Genomic DNA, 15,484 nt, shown 5'->3' with positions numbered 1-15,484 from the left:
TGTGGTTGCCTTTTCTGATAAACACTCTCTTTCAAATTGAATTTATTAATTTCTGAAGGAAATTAGCCTGTGTCGGTATACCTGAATGCACAGTCATGTATTTGTGGAGGAGGGAATATACAGTTCATTGACAAAGACAAAAGACATAGTTTTCCTGACTTGCAAACACATCACTTTAGGTGCTATTCCATGATCTTGTGATAGAATAAGTTGCTGTAGGGCACTGGTTGTTTGGAGACATTATGGAACATAAACAGAAAGCTGCTCTTGTATTTGTTCTGTAGGCAGTGAGAACAATGCTGTGTAATTAAAGGCAGATCGATGTGGGTTGCAGAGTCTGCCTTCTCTACAAGCAAGGTTTTGAACTTAACTCTCTGGAGGTACCGTTAATCTAAATCACTTATTTACTTGCAGAGGGACAGAGTTTGAAGGTTATAGAGATCTTCACGCCAGCATGTAATGAACAGGTTTATTCAGCCTGAATAGAAGTAGATTGGCATGGATGCCATCACTCTGCTCCTGCTGTTCTGGGTTCTTTGATCTCTGGGAAGCCCAAATTGACCCATACTCAGCTGTGCAGATGAAAGGCTCCTGCCAGGGTGCAATACCCAAGAATTCAGAGTTGGGGTATGAGGGTGCAACTCCCATGAACATAATAAAATAGGATGATAGGAAGCTACTTTTGTTAGAGTGCTTTGAAATCTAAGCCTGGTTAAGTGCTCAATAGTATTATTTTATTTTTAATGATGTCAGGCATTAAATGAGTTTCTTATGCTAGGTTTGAATTTGGGCCTTCATTATGATTTCTATTTATTGTTCTATTATTCTGACTGTTATGATTTTATGTAATACTGAGCACAGTAGTGCTACATGATGCTTTACAAACAGAAATGACAGGGAGCTTACAGTTATCATCTGTTATTTGACTCTTAGCAAGTCCTTGTCCCAGGCTATCAGCAAATCTTTATTTTGTAAGTAGACAACTGGAGAACACAGTCTTGAACTTAGACCTGAACATTTATCTATTTATATAGGTTGCTGCTAATTGGGATTCTCCACTTTTGTCAATAGGCTGTTACATACTGAGTTCATAAAAGTTTGTCTTGGTTTCTAGTGCTGTCCTCTCCTTTTACCAGTGGTCTTGACTGAACATTGTTTGCTTTCTTGCTTGCTTTTCAGTGCATTTTTTTTATTGTTTTCTTTTTTGCAGGGGACATTGGTTAGATGGAAGGTGGGAAGAAATGGATAGCTTTAATTGTAATTGACTCTGGCACATAAAGACTTAAGCTCTGTGTTCCCATGGAACTATACATTCACTTGCGTGCCGGTCTTCTGATGAAGACATCAGGATGAAAAGTTAATAGAATTGCTTAGCATTTTGGCCCTGACCCAGTAAAGCACTTAAGCACATGCTTAACTGTAAGGATGTGAATAGATCCTCTGGCTTCAGCTACTCACATGCTTAAAATTACATGCCATGGTGGATGCGTGCCTTATGACAGTAGATGGAGAAGAAAAGAAATGGAATATGTAGTTATACCCTGGGTAAGTAGAAAATAAGGTATAATTTATTAATAGAAAAACTATATGAAAGCAAATTTTCTGAATGACTGTTTTGCTCTTACAAGAGAAAGCCAGAGGGAGGAAAAGTTGTACCTTTAACTGCATGTGTAGCTGAATTTGCTTATGCTTACTAATTAGTACAATAATCTACTTGTAATTCATTCTTTTTTCTGCATATCTTTTTCCCCTTTAAGTATTACTTTGTTGGTGCTACATCTTTTTTATTCTTGTGTTTTTTCTAGTGTAATTAAGATTGAAAGCTCAAAGGGGTAAAGCATGAGTAACATCCTAATGAGAAGTTAAAACCAGAACTGTACTAATTCCAGGTCCTGTCTTCCAAAGGAACTAAAAACTCACTTCTCCACTCTTGTGATGGAGACATCAGGCAGGAAATTTGATAATACTATTTTGCTCTTGCATAGCGCTTTACATTTTCAAAGGGCTGTACGACATTACCTAATGGTTGCCTGTAGACTGTTGCCTGTGTCTCCTTTGATTTATCTCTCTGGTATGCTGAAGTTCAGTAAAGTAAATGCAGCAGTCAGAAGGAAGTGTTATAAAGTGTGACAAACCCTATTCCCTCTAGGGTGTTCATCTGCCATAAAGTGTATTTCACATCTCTTTCATTATGTAACGAGAGGTGTTAAGTTCCCTTCTTACGCTAAGATGAGACAACCCTGAGCTGACTACACAGACTCTGTCTTGCCTGAAGCCAGAGGAGATCCATCAATACAAAATATGTTCTATGAGGGGGAGGGGGCAATGAGACTGTTACAACTAGCAAGACTAGGATGGATTTCCTAATATACTCAAACTGACCTTAGCAAGGTCTCACTCTAGTTAAACTTGGCAGGCTTTAGATATATATTGCCAGATTTGTTTCTTTAAATACTAAGTAGATTAGTAAACAACTTGATTTAAGGAAATATACTAGAGAAAACTGTTGAGAGCCTCAGGAAAGGCTCTAGGAGCTTTAGGGCGAAACACAGAAGATTAATCAGAAAGCAGCATCTGGAGAGGCAGTTGTGAATCCATCAAAAACAAGTGTGCAGAGGAAGTTTAAAGAAAGCTATCAAGTATCTGGGAGAGAGAGTAGGATATTGAATGGCATTAGGGCTCAGAGAGTTCTTTGAAGGTGGAAGGAAAATGCCAGCGAAGCAAAAATTAAATAAATCCATCAGATGTACAAGTAGAGGGAAAAGGCAGTTAAACCATTTGGAGTGAAGATATATAAAAAGTTCAGTCCTGACCCTGCTGCCTTCACAGTCCGTGGTAATTTTGAAAAAGAGAACGATCAGGCTTTAAAAATATCTTTCCATGTTCTAGGGCCACCAAATCCTCCTATGCCAACTCTTCATGGTTGTTCAACCAACCATCAGAGAAGCTGTCACTCTTGTCATTTAAAAAACAAAACAAAAACAGAAAACATGATAAAAGAATGTTAAGGTTGCAAAGTCAAGCATTCAAGAGTTAGGAGATGCCAGAATTAAGGTTGCCTGTAACCTTAGTTTGGCTCCATTATGTGTATGAATTATGATACACTCTTTAAGTACATGATGGCATCCTTTTTCCCCATGGGACCCCTGCCTCATTCAGATCACAAGCCAGCATTTTCTAGTTTTTGAATTCTTGACTTTCTGGTCCTTAAGTTTCTTCTGATTTTTAAATGTTTTTCCTATTGAAAAAACAAAAACTTCCCACAAAAAATTATACAAATTATGAATGTGGAAGTCTGTTGACTCTCACCTTGTGCAGATGCTTGAAAGAGCAAAAACAACTAGCATCAAGGCAATGATTATTAAAGCTCAGCTTAGCTGTACAAATCGTTATCAGAATGGATGGTGACAGATTCCTGAAAAAATCCTCTGTGGTGATCTGAAACTTGTAAAGCTCAAGAAGGGCAGTCAACACAAAGACACCCTTAAGCAGAATCTCATCTCATGCGACATAAATATTAATAACCTTGAGGACACAATCAAGGATAGACCTGTGTGGAGAACAACTATCAATAAAGGTTATAAACACTTTGCGAAAGACAGATGAAAACAACTGACTGAAAATACGGCCAAGTGTCCTGCCAAGTCTTCAGTGGGAACCTGCACATTCCTGTGTGATATCCATTCGCAACCTAGCTCCTTGCAGATTAGACTATGCAGCCACAAGAGAACTCTCAAGATGCTGTGATGTCGTTGTTGGATTCTACGCACAGCCATACAACTAGGCCATTATCTTCTATGTATACCAGTACTAGAGGAGGGTGAGAGGCACACTTTTCAGTAGGTTTCTCAGCTATTTGCTAACAGCAGAGGAATGAGACTCAAGACTCCTGGGTTCAGGTCCAGGTTTTGGAAGGAAGTGTGCTCTGGTGGTTATAGACCCTTCTGCCCCTTTACTTTCAGACTTGCCCCCCTTCTGTTCCCTCCCCACTCCTGTCTAACCTCCCCGCACACCGCCAGCTTGTTTTCCTCCTCCTCTTGTATTCAATCCACATCCCTTGGTTCCTGCCCCTCTTCCCTCTGCTGTCCCATACGCTCTGGTTCCTGCAGTCTGTCTCCCCCTTCTGCCTCTTCCTCACCCCTGCAGATCTGAATCAGGGACTTCCTCCTCCTTCATAGTTGCTGCCTATTTGCCATCAGGGTAAGCACTGAGAGAGCATGGGAAGCAATTTTTATGCTGTCAGTTTGTTCCAGGGCCTTGGCAACCAGGATGAACATATGTAAAGAAAGTCCTGCCCTTAGACTGTGATATCCTGGGATGGAACATTCTCAGTCACTCTGTGGGGATGGTGCATGTGGAGTCCACTTTACATGTAGGAGCTGTGAAGGGATGGACTGTGTTCAGTATAGATGGGAGCTTCAGAGAATTTAGCTGCCAATCTCTAACAAGTACCTGCTGAGCATGTGTGAACTAATTTTTTTTGAAGGTTCTTATAAGCGATAGAAATTGGGGCAAACATTTTACAAGAACGTCAGGGCAAATTCCCTGCCAAATTTTAAGTCTCTGCTTTAAAGCATGGAGGCACTAGAACTCAGGGAAACTGTTGGAAAAATTCTTCTTTTTTTTTAACAAGGGCAAAGCAACGTATTTTTCCCTAACTTCATCCTGAGAAACAGTTGAACTATTGAAGCTGAGACTTCCTAGACAAGTAAAGACTTCAGTCTCCATTCCTGCAAATCTGCTATCCACTATTTGTAACTACAGACAGAAATACATACGTAATATTGTGTCTGTGTGTGTGTATATGAGAGAGAGAGAGAACGGGAATGAACCTGAATATAAATATAGCATTGGCTGTTTTAGGGTTTGCTTTTAGTTTCAGACAAGAGGTGAATACATAACACTGAGCTTGTGAGCTTTTCCAAGTGATCCCAGAAGAACTTGTTTGCCAAATCTCAAGAAAACAGCTCATTGTAACACTAAACAAAGTATAATTGGGAGAAGGTTATTGCTTCTCATAACAGAGCACACCTAGTTACACACATTCTTTTTTTCCCTGATAGGGTGTCTGATCTTTCTAATGATTTACACAATAAAATGTTAAGAAAACTCCTAGATCTCTACCATAAAAGATTAAATACAACAATGACAAGACTGGGATACGTGTATTGAGGGAGAGATTTATGTAAATTCAGTCTGAACAGAAATGATGTAATAATGCAGATCAGATTTGGGCTCTTTGTTTTTCTTCTACATTTCAGGAGAGAGAGTGCAATAGCTGCCCATGATTGAGGTCAAGTAAGGAGGGAGGGTGTCATATCTTAATTCATCGAGCTAGAGTCTAATTTTCAGCTTCTTTGACTGGGTGGGGAATTGTACTGACAAATAATTTCCAGTAGGCACCAGGCAAAGAAGTTCACTTCTTTCCTATAGGAAAAGAAATGAAAACAGCCTTGCACTGATCAGCTGGCACATACTGCAGGATCAATGGTTGGCAATTTGCAGGGCTGTGCTGTAGATAAGGCTGTCACATTTTGGCAGGCTCATCACTACCAGTCAGCCACATAATAGCTGATAGGTACCTTTCAGATAAAGACAAGCTGTAGATAGAAAACTGAGGGGAAAAGGGAGATGGAGTGGTTAAGGGAGGAAGGGAGAGATAGTAAATTGGAATTTCCACATCCTTGTGTTGTAATTGTGTTCCTTTGGACCAGTGTCCATTGAAATGTATGTAAATCTAATATATATTAATTATAATATTTTTTTCCAGAATACAAGGTAATAGCACATCGTCCACTAAAGCTCTTAATTTATAGAAGGGTATAGAACTGATAAAAAGTGAATTGTTTCTTACAATGAGGATGAGGGTTGGGTAGCTATAGCCTCCTGGCACAAAAACAACTCCACCCACTGAGAAGCCAAAATGAGACTCCATTCATCTTCTTACTACAGTAGTCCCTCTGTTGTTTTGTGTGATCTGAATCTGGAGTAAAACATGGCAGCCTCCAGAAAAAAGTGCAGCGTTTGCTGACAGCAAATTTAGGTGTAGCCTGTGTCCCACTCTTAGTAAAAATCTTAAAAATCTAAATCTTTCTCTCTTAATTCTGCCTGCAGATCCACAGATTCAGTGGAGGCTGTAAGGAAGATCACTAGTGTTGGGGTGACAATGCAAATTAAATGATTTATTATTTGTATTGCCATAGTGTCTCAGAGCCCTAATCTTGGACCAGGAGCTGGACAAGGTGCTTGATACTGTGCAAACAAAGAACAAAAAGTTGGTCCCAGACAAGGTGGGCAGGACAGAATGATGTCAGAAGGGTTTCTGTGAACTGAAGGAAGCTCTGAGAAAAGATTCGGTGCTAGCAATCCCAGACTTTGACAATGGTTTTCACAGGCCCCTCAGACATACTTCTTGGTTCAGTTTTGTCTTGATGCCTACTTGAACTCAAAGGGTTAAATCAGAGTAGAGCTGGCCTAGACTGGAAAGAAAATGAGTAAGAGGTAAGAAAGCTTCAGTCACTACCTTCAAGGCAGCAAAGAACAATGGGGCCATCACCGGGAGATGCTGCTCCCAGGTTCCATCAGAGTTAACAGGTTTTGTTTTTCCAGTGCTAAGATCCTATAAAATCAAAAAATCCAGACCAGTTAAAAAGGTGCCTCTGACAGAAAGGAAGTGGTGAGTGGTGAGCATGCTGTCAGGTTGACCCACAAGCAGAGCCTGACTGGGAGCCAGGGGTCTGCACCAAGCAAGCTGTGACTTGGTGTCCATGGAGAGGCACTAAGGCAAAACTAAGTCTACCCAGGAGCTTGAGGGGAAGGCCAAGTGTGGGTAAAATGTTATATATGTAGGTCTGTTTGTTATTTTAAATCCTCTTCTCTAAGCTCCATGGACCTTTTGGCAAAATAAATCATGCTTTGTTTGACAAGTGGTGGCACATTTCACTGGAATAATTATGTTAATACAAGTTAAACTGCCGAGCAGGCCCAGTGTTAACTAGCTATTTCCAGAAGCCTGATGTAATGTGGTGTGCTCACCACTCTGGCGCCTGATTTTCTTGGGAATTAGCTGTGCATGGTAGTGCACCCCCTTCAGGTGGTGCCTTGTCACTGTCACTCCTGATCTAGGACCCATGTCCCTCCAGCTGTGCCGCACTCTGTGTTCCCCCCTTCCAGAGGACCTGCAGTGCCGCACTCTGTGTTCCCCCCTTCCAGAGGACCTGCAGTCTCTGGCCAGCCACTTCCCTCAGTGACAACTGCAATCCATTGTCCTGGGGCCACTTCCAATGCAGCTCCAGCACCCTCTTCTGCCCTTACCTCAGGGCCCCAGGCTGCAGGCACTAGCAGCCAACCAGGAGCTCTCTCTAGCTTCCCCAGTGCCTGCTTGCAGCATTGCTCTGTCCAGGGTGCTGACAGTTCTCCAGAGACACATTCCTTCCTCCCTGGGCTCCCAAGCAGAGAACTGACTCTTTTGCTCTGCAGGTCCCTTTTAATATGGATCTGCTTGGCCCTGATTGGCTGCTCCCTTCAGCCCTTCTCTGATTGGCTGCCTCTGGCTCAGCCTCCCTAGGGCTGCTTTTAACCCCTTTTCTGCCAGTGAGGGGCAGCTGCCTCATCACACCTGACAACATACAGACTAAGCCAAGTAATTGTTCACATATTAACGAGAGCCCTGCCTTCTCTTCAAATAGCCTGACTCTCGAGTGCCTATTAGAAATTTCACAGACCTGCCAAATTTCTTTCTTCTTGGGCTCCCTGTTTTTGCATTACTTTTAAAGGAATTTTGGAAGACCCTCCCTCTTAGGATGGAGCATTTTCCTGTGTGTTTCAGAAAGACATTTAAAATATCACTCTTAATTTTTGGAAATCTTCCCCATTTGGAGTATCTTGGCTGGGAAGTCCCTCATTCTGCGTTGTTAGAATAGAGAAACTGACCCTTTTTAATCCTGTGCACAGAGGATGATGAAACATATACCTCCAGGAAGTTATAACGCCATCCCTCAAGTTGTAAAGGATCTGCAAGGTGAAAATCCTAGCCTTTCAAACTATTTTACAACTTGAGTTAGTCAATTCTAACAGTGCATTTCACCACTTTGTTGTGATTCAATGTCAGAAACCGTGGAAAAAAGAAGAGGAAAAAACTTTTCATTATTGGCATTCTGGGGAATTAAAGACTAGGAGCGAGAGAGCCACAGCAGCCGGCCGACATAGATTGTTTATTTAATTCCTCCAATTTGTTCACCTTAATGAAACACCAAAAGGTTTGAGCGAGCGGTAATTAACAAGAGAGAGCCTGCTTAATGAAACCAGTACAGGATGATATTTGTTTCAGGGATCGATAAATGACTGTGAGTGAAGATCATCCTGGCATCATTCAGGAAAACAAAGCACCTTGTGCCAATCAGTTGTCTGCTGCACATGCATGAATTTGTGTGGGGCATTTTAAATATTGCATCAATAGAAAGTCAGGGAAGGGGAAAGGCTTGATAAATTTGGGGGAATCTAGTACTTAAGTTGTTAGTATGTCAAATACTATAATTACAGCTGTAGCATTCCTCTTCTGTGCCTTCAATAGTCATTACAAAACAATTTTAGTGAAATAATCTAATTAAAGTGTGCTTTTTCTTTGAGCATGTATAGAATCTATTGTGCAGGGTTTCTTGGTATTCTGGTTATTGTAGATTACATGCTTCACGAAGGGGGAAAAACAAAGCAAAACAAAACATAGGACTGCATTCTCAGAAAGAGAAAAATAAGCCAACTGATAAAAAGATACTTCACTGATCGTCCCTGGGGCCCTCTAGAGACATAAGTTTGATTTCTCATTGCCACTAGTTGGGTTAGCAATTACTACCACAGTAATTAGTAGCAAGTTTCCAGATCTCAGTGCACCAGGCAAGAATTTTAGTTCCACAATAAGTTACTATCAGAGAGGACTGGGTGAGAAAGGAAATCATGTCAGGCAGATTGTACATAAAAATAAATAAGCAGTGTGACGGGGTGTGTGTGTGCATGTTAGCAAGGTGAATGAGAAGGACAGTACATAGTAGATATAGTAATTAGTAGCAGACTGTAAGGTCTGACAATATAACCAAATGTTAAACTAGCTGTGATGTTAGTTAATTTCCTTATCATAGAATTGAAAAATTACCTTTCTACATCTATAAAAATAATTTTTATTTTGACATTTTTAATTGCATGAAAAGGTTTAGATAATGGTTAAGTATTGAAAGATGGCTTTATATTGCCTGTTTCTGTTTAATAATTTTCTGTCACTAGATGAGGTTGTGGGAGGTGAGGGGAGCGAAGAATCTAGAGGCAGCAGCTCCAGTTTCTACAATGGCTGTAGGCTATGGAAGAGGTTGTAGAGGGGAATTGGTGATTGGAAATGGTGAATTTAGACAAAAGGTATAGAGCCATATCAGAAACTGAAAGATTGCAGTCCAGCTCACTGATAAATTAGGATGGCCTAGAAGAGCAGAAGCGGGGTCTAGATAGGAATATTCCATTGCCGAGCTCGTGAATTTTCAGAAGATGGACAAGCCAAACCAACGTCCTAATAAGGTAGGAAGAAGTGAACCAGAAGTGCATGGTATAGCAGAGAAGGCACAGGGAAGCCAAGGAGATTACATACAAGTGCATGGACAAAGCTATGTGATGCCTAGCGGGAGGCCTACTAAACCCCAGAGGACTGTGAGTCCACTAGAGCTTTTCAAAAAACTCAGAAAGATTTTTTGTTGCAAAATGGTTCCCATTTTTCTCTGGAAATGCATTTTTACAAAATTTTCCCAACTAGCTCTAGAGTTAATAGGAACAGAAAACCTAGCCAGAGAAATATTATCACTCACAACTCTGCCTATATAATCTACATTATATGTGCTATCCTTACTGCTGTGGTACCTAAGAACCTATAAAAATGTATTAACTGTAAAATCAACTAAAGTGCAGAGTCACTAGATGGTGGTAATTTTTCATTCCTTCCTAAAGATTCTAACATTTTCTCAAACCTTTTATTGAACACTTGCATATTGCTATTGGGAACTATGAGACAGTCTCCAAGCCCATAAGCAAGCATGGGCTTAACCTTGAAGTTAGCAGAGGACTGATTGATGCTTAAAGGTAAGTTTTAGACTAAATGATTTGTGGACTTTAGCTGTAATCAATAACTCAATCAATTCACTGAGCTCAGTTCTCATAAAACAGAACTGTAATGTTAGTCCTGTATACTTCTGTCCATTTGTTGCTGAGTTTGACCCACACAAATATCCCCTCATATCAGAATGAAGTGATGCAGGGATTATACCAGCACTGCAAACTCTTAAATGCAGAAAAAATTTACAAATTACTTCCCCAAGCTGATTAAGCCATAAAACCAAGACTTTATTTCAATTTGTATCAATAAACCGTTATTGCTTTTGGGAGATTAGTTCAAATGCTCATGTGCTTGATGACACTATGATCAAATGGTAGTTTGGTCAAATACATAACAAATGTAGTATTCTCTAAGCAACAGAAAGATCTCCTCTAAAACAGAATGAATTCTGAGAATTGTTGAGGGTTTTTGCGGCAATTGCAAAAAATTACCATAATAGTAAAGATTCAAAGAGAAAGTTATATGTTCCTTATTAAATACTGCTGAAGTGTAAGAGCTAGATAAAGCTCATTCAACAGGCAGATACCTGATTTATCTATATAAACCCAAGTTTTGGGTACAGAAAATGGGAGCATATATAAAATTTGGGGGTTTTCTTGCTCGTTTTATCCAGAGGGCCATATTTTCAGTGGGCCTTAATTATAGAGGAGCATTTTGCACCCTTCTATTCGTACCCTCTTAACCTCCCTCTTCCTGCTCCTCCCCCCCAAAAAAAACCCATACCTATGGCCCAATAGCATGTGCAAATGGATATTCCCTACACATTTGCATATGTAGTTATTTATTCCAGATTAACATTGGTATAACTGGGATCAGACTCTGGTCCATACTCATTATGGTCTAGTATCAGCTTATTCAGTGCTACCAATTTTCCCCTGGTTTTATATATAAACCATGTGAAATGCAAATTTCACATGTTTTCACTGTTGAACCACAAAATGGCCCAAGCTTACTTAAACGGTTTTGCATATCTGTTGACGAACGAGGACTAAGTTTCACATATGAAATAAAGGATGACGCCAAACAAATTTCATGGGTGAAATTCTGGTCCCATTGAAGTCAACAGCAAAACTTCTGCCATTAACTTCAGTCCGGCAAGTCTTTAATCTCATGTGTTAATAAACGTCCCAGCTACACAATAACTCTCTTACTATACTACTGCACATGAAACAGTGATCCTGTTCCTTTCTCATTCAACCTTTACAACAGGCAAACTTGCAGGGATGGTGTGTTAATATTTCGTATGTTAAACTGTCCAGACCTTGCATGACTTATTTTGTCCCCTTGTGTTTTTTTTTAATGGTATGAGTTTCAGATGCACACATGCCAGAAAACTGTCTATCTTATACTGCTATAGCACCGTGGAGAACATTATGTTGAAACTTGGAGGTAGACACTGTCATCTCTGATACAGTGACTGTTTCCTATGTGGACGTGAACTCAACAAGTCGAGCGTTGTGTCAGCAATGAGCTGAAAGCCAGACTGTTATATTCACACTCTCCACTGCTGTTGTGCCTCACCTCACACATGTGGTTTAGTCTGCATGAGTGAGTGCTGAAATCAAGAAAGCCGTGTAATACTTTGAAAGAGATTCCCTTGTTGGTTTTCCATTTCAATTATTTAAGAGGCTCCTCCCTTTTCTCTGAAGGTACTACTCTGCACTTCACGAGTTTCCTAGTAATCATCATATTGTCTGTTCTTATGCTGCAGTTGGCCTTCTTGTGTGCATCTATAATGAGAAGATTCCCAAAATATCTGTCTCTCTTCATTGTATCTGATATATTGATGGCCTGGTAATGCTCTACCTACCTACCTACCAATCATTTGGTGGCCAGGTAATGCGGATGCACATTTGTAATATGATCATCAGTACAGAACACATCAAAATGGATGGAAAAATATACTGTGCAAATAGCAAAAGTAAGATAATACAAAATGTCAAGACTCCTGTCTGCTGGCTTCATGTCTATTCATATATTCCCTGTTTAACATACACACCTTGTTATAGCAGAAAGAGGGCTGAATTCAATCGCTGTGTAAATTGCTCATTGTTCATAAATTGGTCCAGAAATGGGTACAGGTGGTAAAGTGTTCTATACTAGAGCATGGAACAATTTGACGTTCAATGGGATTGCAAAAATAAAGTGTTAAAAATGAATTGAGAATGGAACAACACAGCATATTTTCTTCAACAAATAAAAAAGATTCACGCGTATTGATGGTTCATGAAGTTCACTAGATGCCATTGAAGAGCATTGCTACAGTCTAGTTACGTATTTATTTTAGTTGTGAGGGAATCCTGTTACCTGTGAATGCAGTAAGTGAAAAGTGTTATCTGCAGAATTCTGCTAAGTGAATTAAATAGAATAATGTATTTCTTTACCTGTATAACACTAATTCAGACTTGTTAAAATTACATTTTTCACTTATGAAATGTGCTGGAAAATTCAAACTAAACCAAATAAAATGAAAAGATCTAAAAAGCATCCCTGTGGACCTTTTCCCTCTTATTCATCTCAGAAACAGAAAGCTGTTTTAGCTGTGATAGATAAAAAACCCATTTAAAATATGAGTGGGGACATTATGCATTAACAAACACACTATGCAAAAACAAAGGAAGCTATGTATATATTTTCTGTAGCATGTGTTAGTAAAGAGAGGGAAAATGGTCACTAGTGTTACAGATCTAGCTGCAATTAAAAAATTACTGAGGGGATAATTGCATCAATCAGAAATTATAGAAATGTGCTATTATATGACATGAAAAATATGTTTCTCCTAACACTTTGGTAACCCAAGTTATCATCATCTCTCTACTAGGATGAAGATTGAAATCATGTTCATTTTTGTAATTTCTTTTTCAAATTACAGAATCTCTCTGCTTCTTATTGTACTTTCTCTTTCTCCTCCCTTCCCCCATTTCCCACATGCCTTCTCCTGAAAACTTCATTATGTGTTTTGGGCAGATTTATCAAGTTCATTCATTTAGTCTGTGTTTACATGATCGGTATTTTGTTTCTTGCTTGCCTGAGGAAGAGCTATGTGTAGCTCAAATGCCTGTCTCTTTCAGCAGTCGAAGTTGGTACAATAAAAGGTATTACCTCATATTGTCTTTCTGAATCTCATGCGAATAAAAAATCAAATTAGAAAACTCATCAGATATGGAACATGTTGGCTTCACAAATCCTTGTTTTATTTTCTTTATGGAAGAAAGAAACATAAAGAAAGATATATAGGGCAAGCAATGCACATCTGATGAGCATGTCTAATATGTCCAAACTAATATTGAAATCAGTTTGGGTCTCTAACATCTTTCCACTCAAATGATAATTTGTGTAGATAGAGGACATGATACAAAGCCCACTGAAATTAATAAGAGTATTTTAATTGTTTTCAGTGGGTTTTGGATCAGGCCAAGATAGGGGAAGTCCACATGCAAATACTCCATTTTCACTCACAAAGAGAGTATTTTAATTGTTTTCAGTGGGTTTTGGATCAGGCCAAGATAGGGGAAATCCACATGCAAATACTCCATTTTCACTCACAAAAGTTGGATTTTGTGCTGTGCAGCATGGACAGAATGCTGTAGTTTTCTGAGCACCCCATGAGAGATGCTGAGTATCTTCATCTCCTACTAAAGCTGGGTTCTCAGGAGAGGCTGAGCTCCTTGAAGGATCAGGCCCCAAGTGCACATGCATTGTTCATATCTCACCCATTTTACAGGGTTTTGAAAATATGACCTATCATGCTTAATATGTTTCGTTGCATGCAGTCACATTTCTGGATTACTATAAAATCTTTTTTATTTGGATATAAGCTTTCATGGGAAAAAACCACCATTTACTGACGAAAGCTTATGCCCAAATAAATCTGTTAGTCTTTAAGGTGCCACTGGACTTCTTGTTGTTTTTGTGAATACAGACTAACATGACTATCCCCTGATACTTCGTAAAATCTTCTCCACTTTGGGCCAAATCACAGAAGTCAATGTTAGTTTAAATTCTTAAAATTGTTAAAATTCTTCTTTTACTGTCATTGTGCATTGTATGCTTGTCTACAGGTTCTGTGTTGCTTCCCATTCTGTAAATAATCTCGCATTTGTTGAGTACCTGTGGATATGTGTCTGGATTTTTTTTTCCTAAAAGATCCCAGCTTGCAGTTGTTTAAGTGACAATTTATTTCAAATTTTGAAAATAACTAGTTTTCTTTCTCATTCTATGTAATATTCATGTTATGTTCTTGTCATTTTTATCCTAAGAGTCTTTATTTTGCTCCATTGATGAGGACTCACCATGTTTGGCATTTCATCTGATGTACTAATATATGGCATTTTAGCCAGTAGTCCATTGGCAGGCCATCCATATTGGTTATTTTGAAATTTGCAAATTGTTGCTCACAATAAAATCAGGGTGAAAATTACTGTAAAATATTTTAAAGCACACGATTGTACATTATTATATGCTTTATGTTATGTCTAGGGTTGTCAAACTTTTAAAAATTTATCTTGATTAATTGTGCGATTAAAAATTTTTTATCATGTGATTAATCACATTGTTAAACAATAATACCATTTATTAAAATATTTTTGGGTGTTTTCTACATTTTCAAATATACTGATTTCAATTACAACACAGAATAAAAAGTGTACAGTGCTCACTTTATTTTTTTTACAATTATTTGCGCTGTAAAAAACAAAAATTGCATTTTTCAGTTCACCTAATACAAGTACTGTAGTGCAATCTCTTTATCATGAAAGTTGAACTTAAAAATGTAGAATTATGTACCAAAAAAACTGCTTTCAAAAATAAAACAATGTAAAACTTTAGAGCCTACAAGTCCAGTAAGTCCTACTTCTTGTTCAGCCAACCGCTCAGACAAACAAGTTTCTTTACATTTGCAGAAGATAATGCTGCCTGCTTCTTGTTTACAGTGTCAGCTGAAAGTGAGAACAGGCATTTGCATGGCAATGTCGTAGCTGGTGTTGCAAGATATTTACATGCCAGATGAGCTAATGATTCATATGTCCCTTTGATGCTTCAACCACCATTCCAGAGGACATGCACCCATGCTGATGACAGGTTCTGCTCAATAACAATCCAAAACAGTGCGACCAACGCATGTTCATTTTTATTATCTTAGTCAGATGCCACGAGCAGAAGGTTGGTTTTCTTTTTTGGTGGTTTGGGTTCTGTAGTTTCCCCATCAGAGTGCTGTTCTTTTAAGACTTCTGAAATCATCCTCCACACCTCATCCTTCTCAGATTTTGGAAGGCTCTTCAGATTCGTAAATCTTGGGTTGAGTGCTGTCGCTATCTTTAGAAATTTCACATAGGT

General features: G+C 39.0%; 1 protein-coding gene across 2 annotated transcripts in view; it reads left to right on the top strand.

Annotated features, from left to right (window-relative positions):
• PCDH11X (protocadherin 11 X-linked) overlaps nucleotides 1-15,484 on the top strand; it is a 985,888-nt gene that overhangs the window by 616,746 nt on the left and 353,658 nt on the right. The window lies entirely within an intron of this gene.

This window comes from Chelonia mydas, chromosome 9, assembly GCF_015237465.2.
Source record: "Chelonia mydas isolate rCheMyd1 chromosome 9, rCheMyd1.pri.v2, whole genome shotgun sequence".
Taxonomy (NCBI): Eukaryota; Metazoa; Chordata; order Testudines; family Cheloniidae; genus Chelonia; species Chelonia mydas.
Note: the sequence above shows the minus strand (reverse complement) of the source record. Positions and strands in the feature narration are given on the sequence as shown.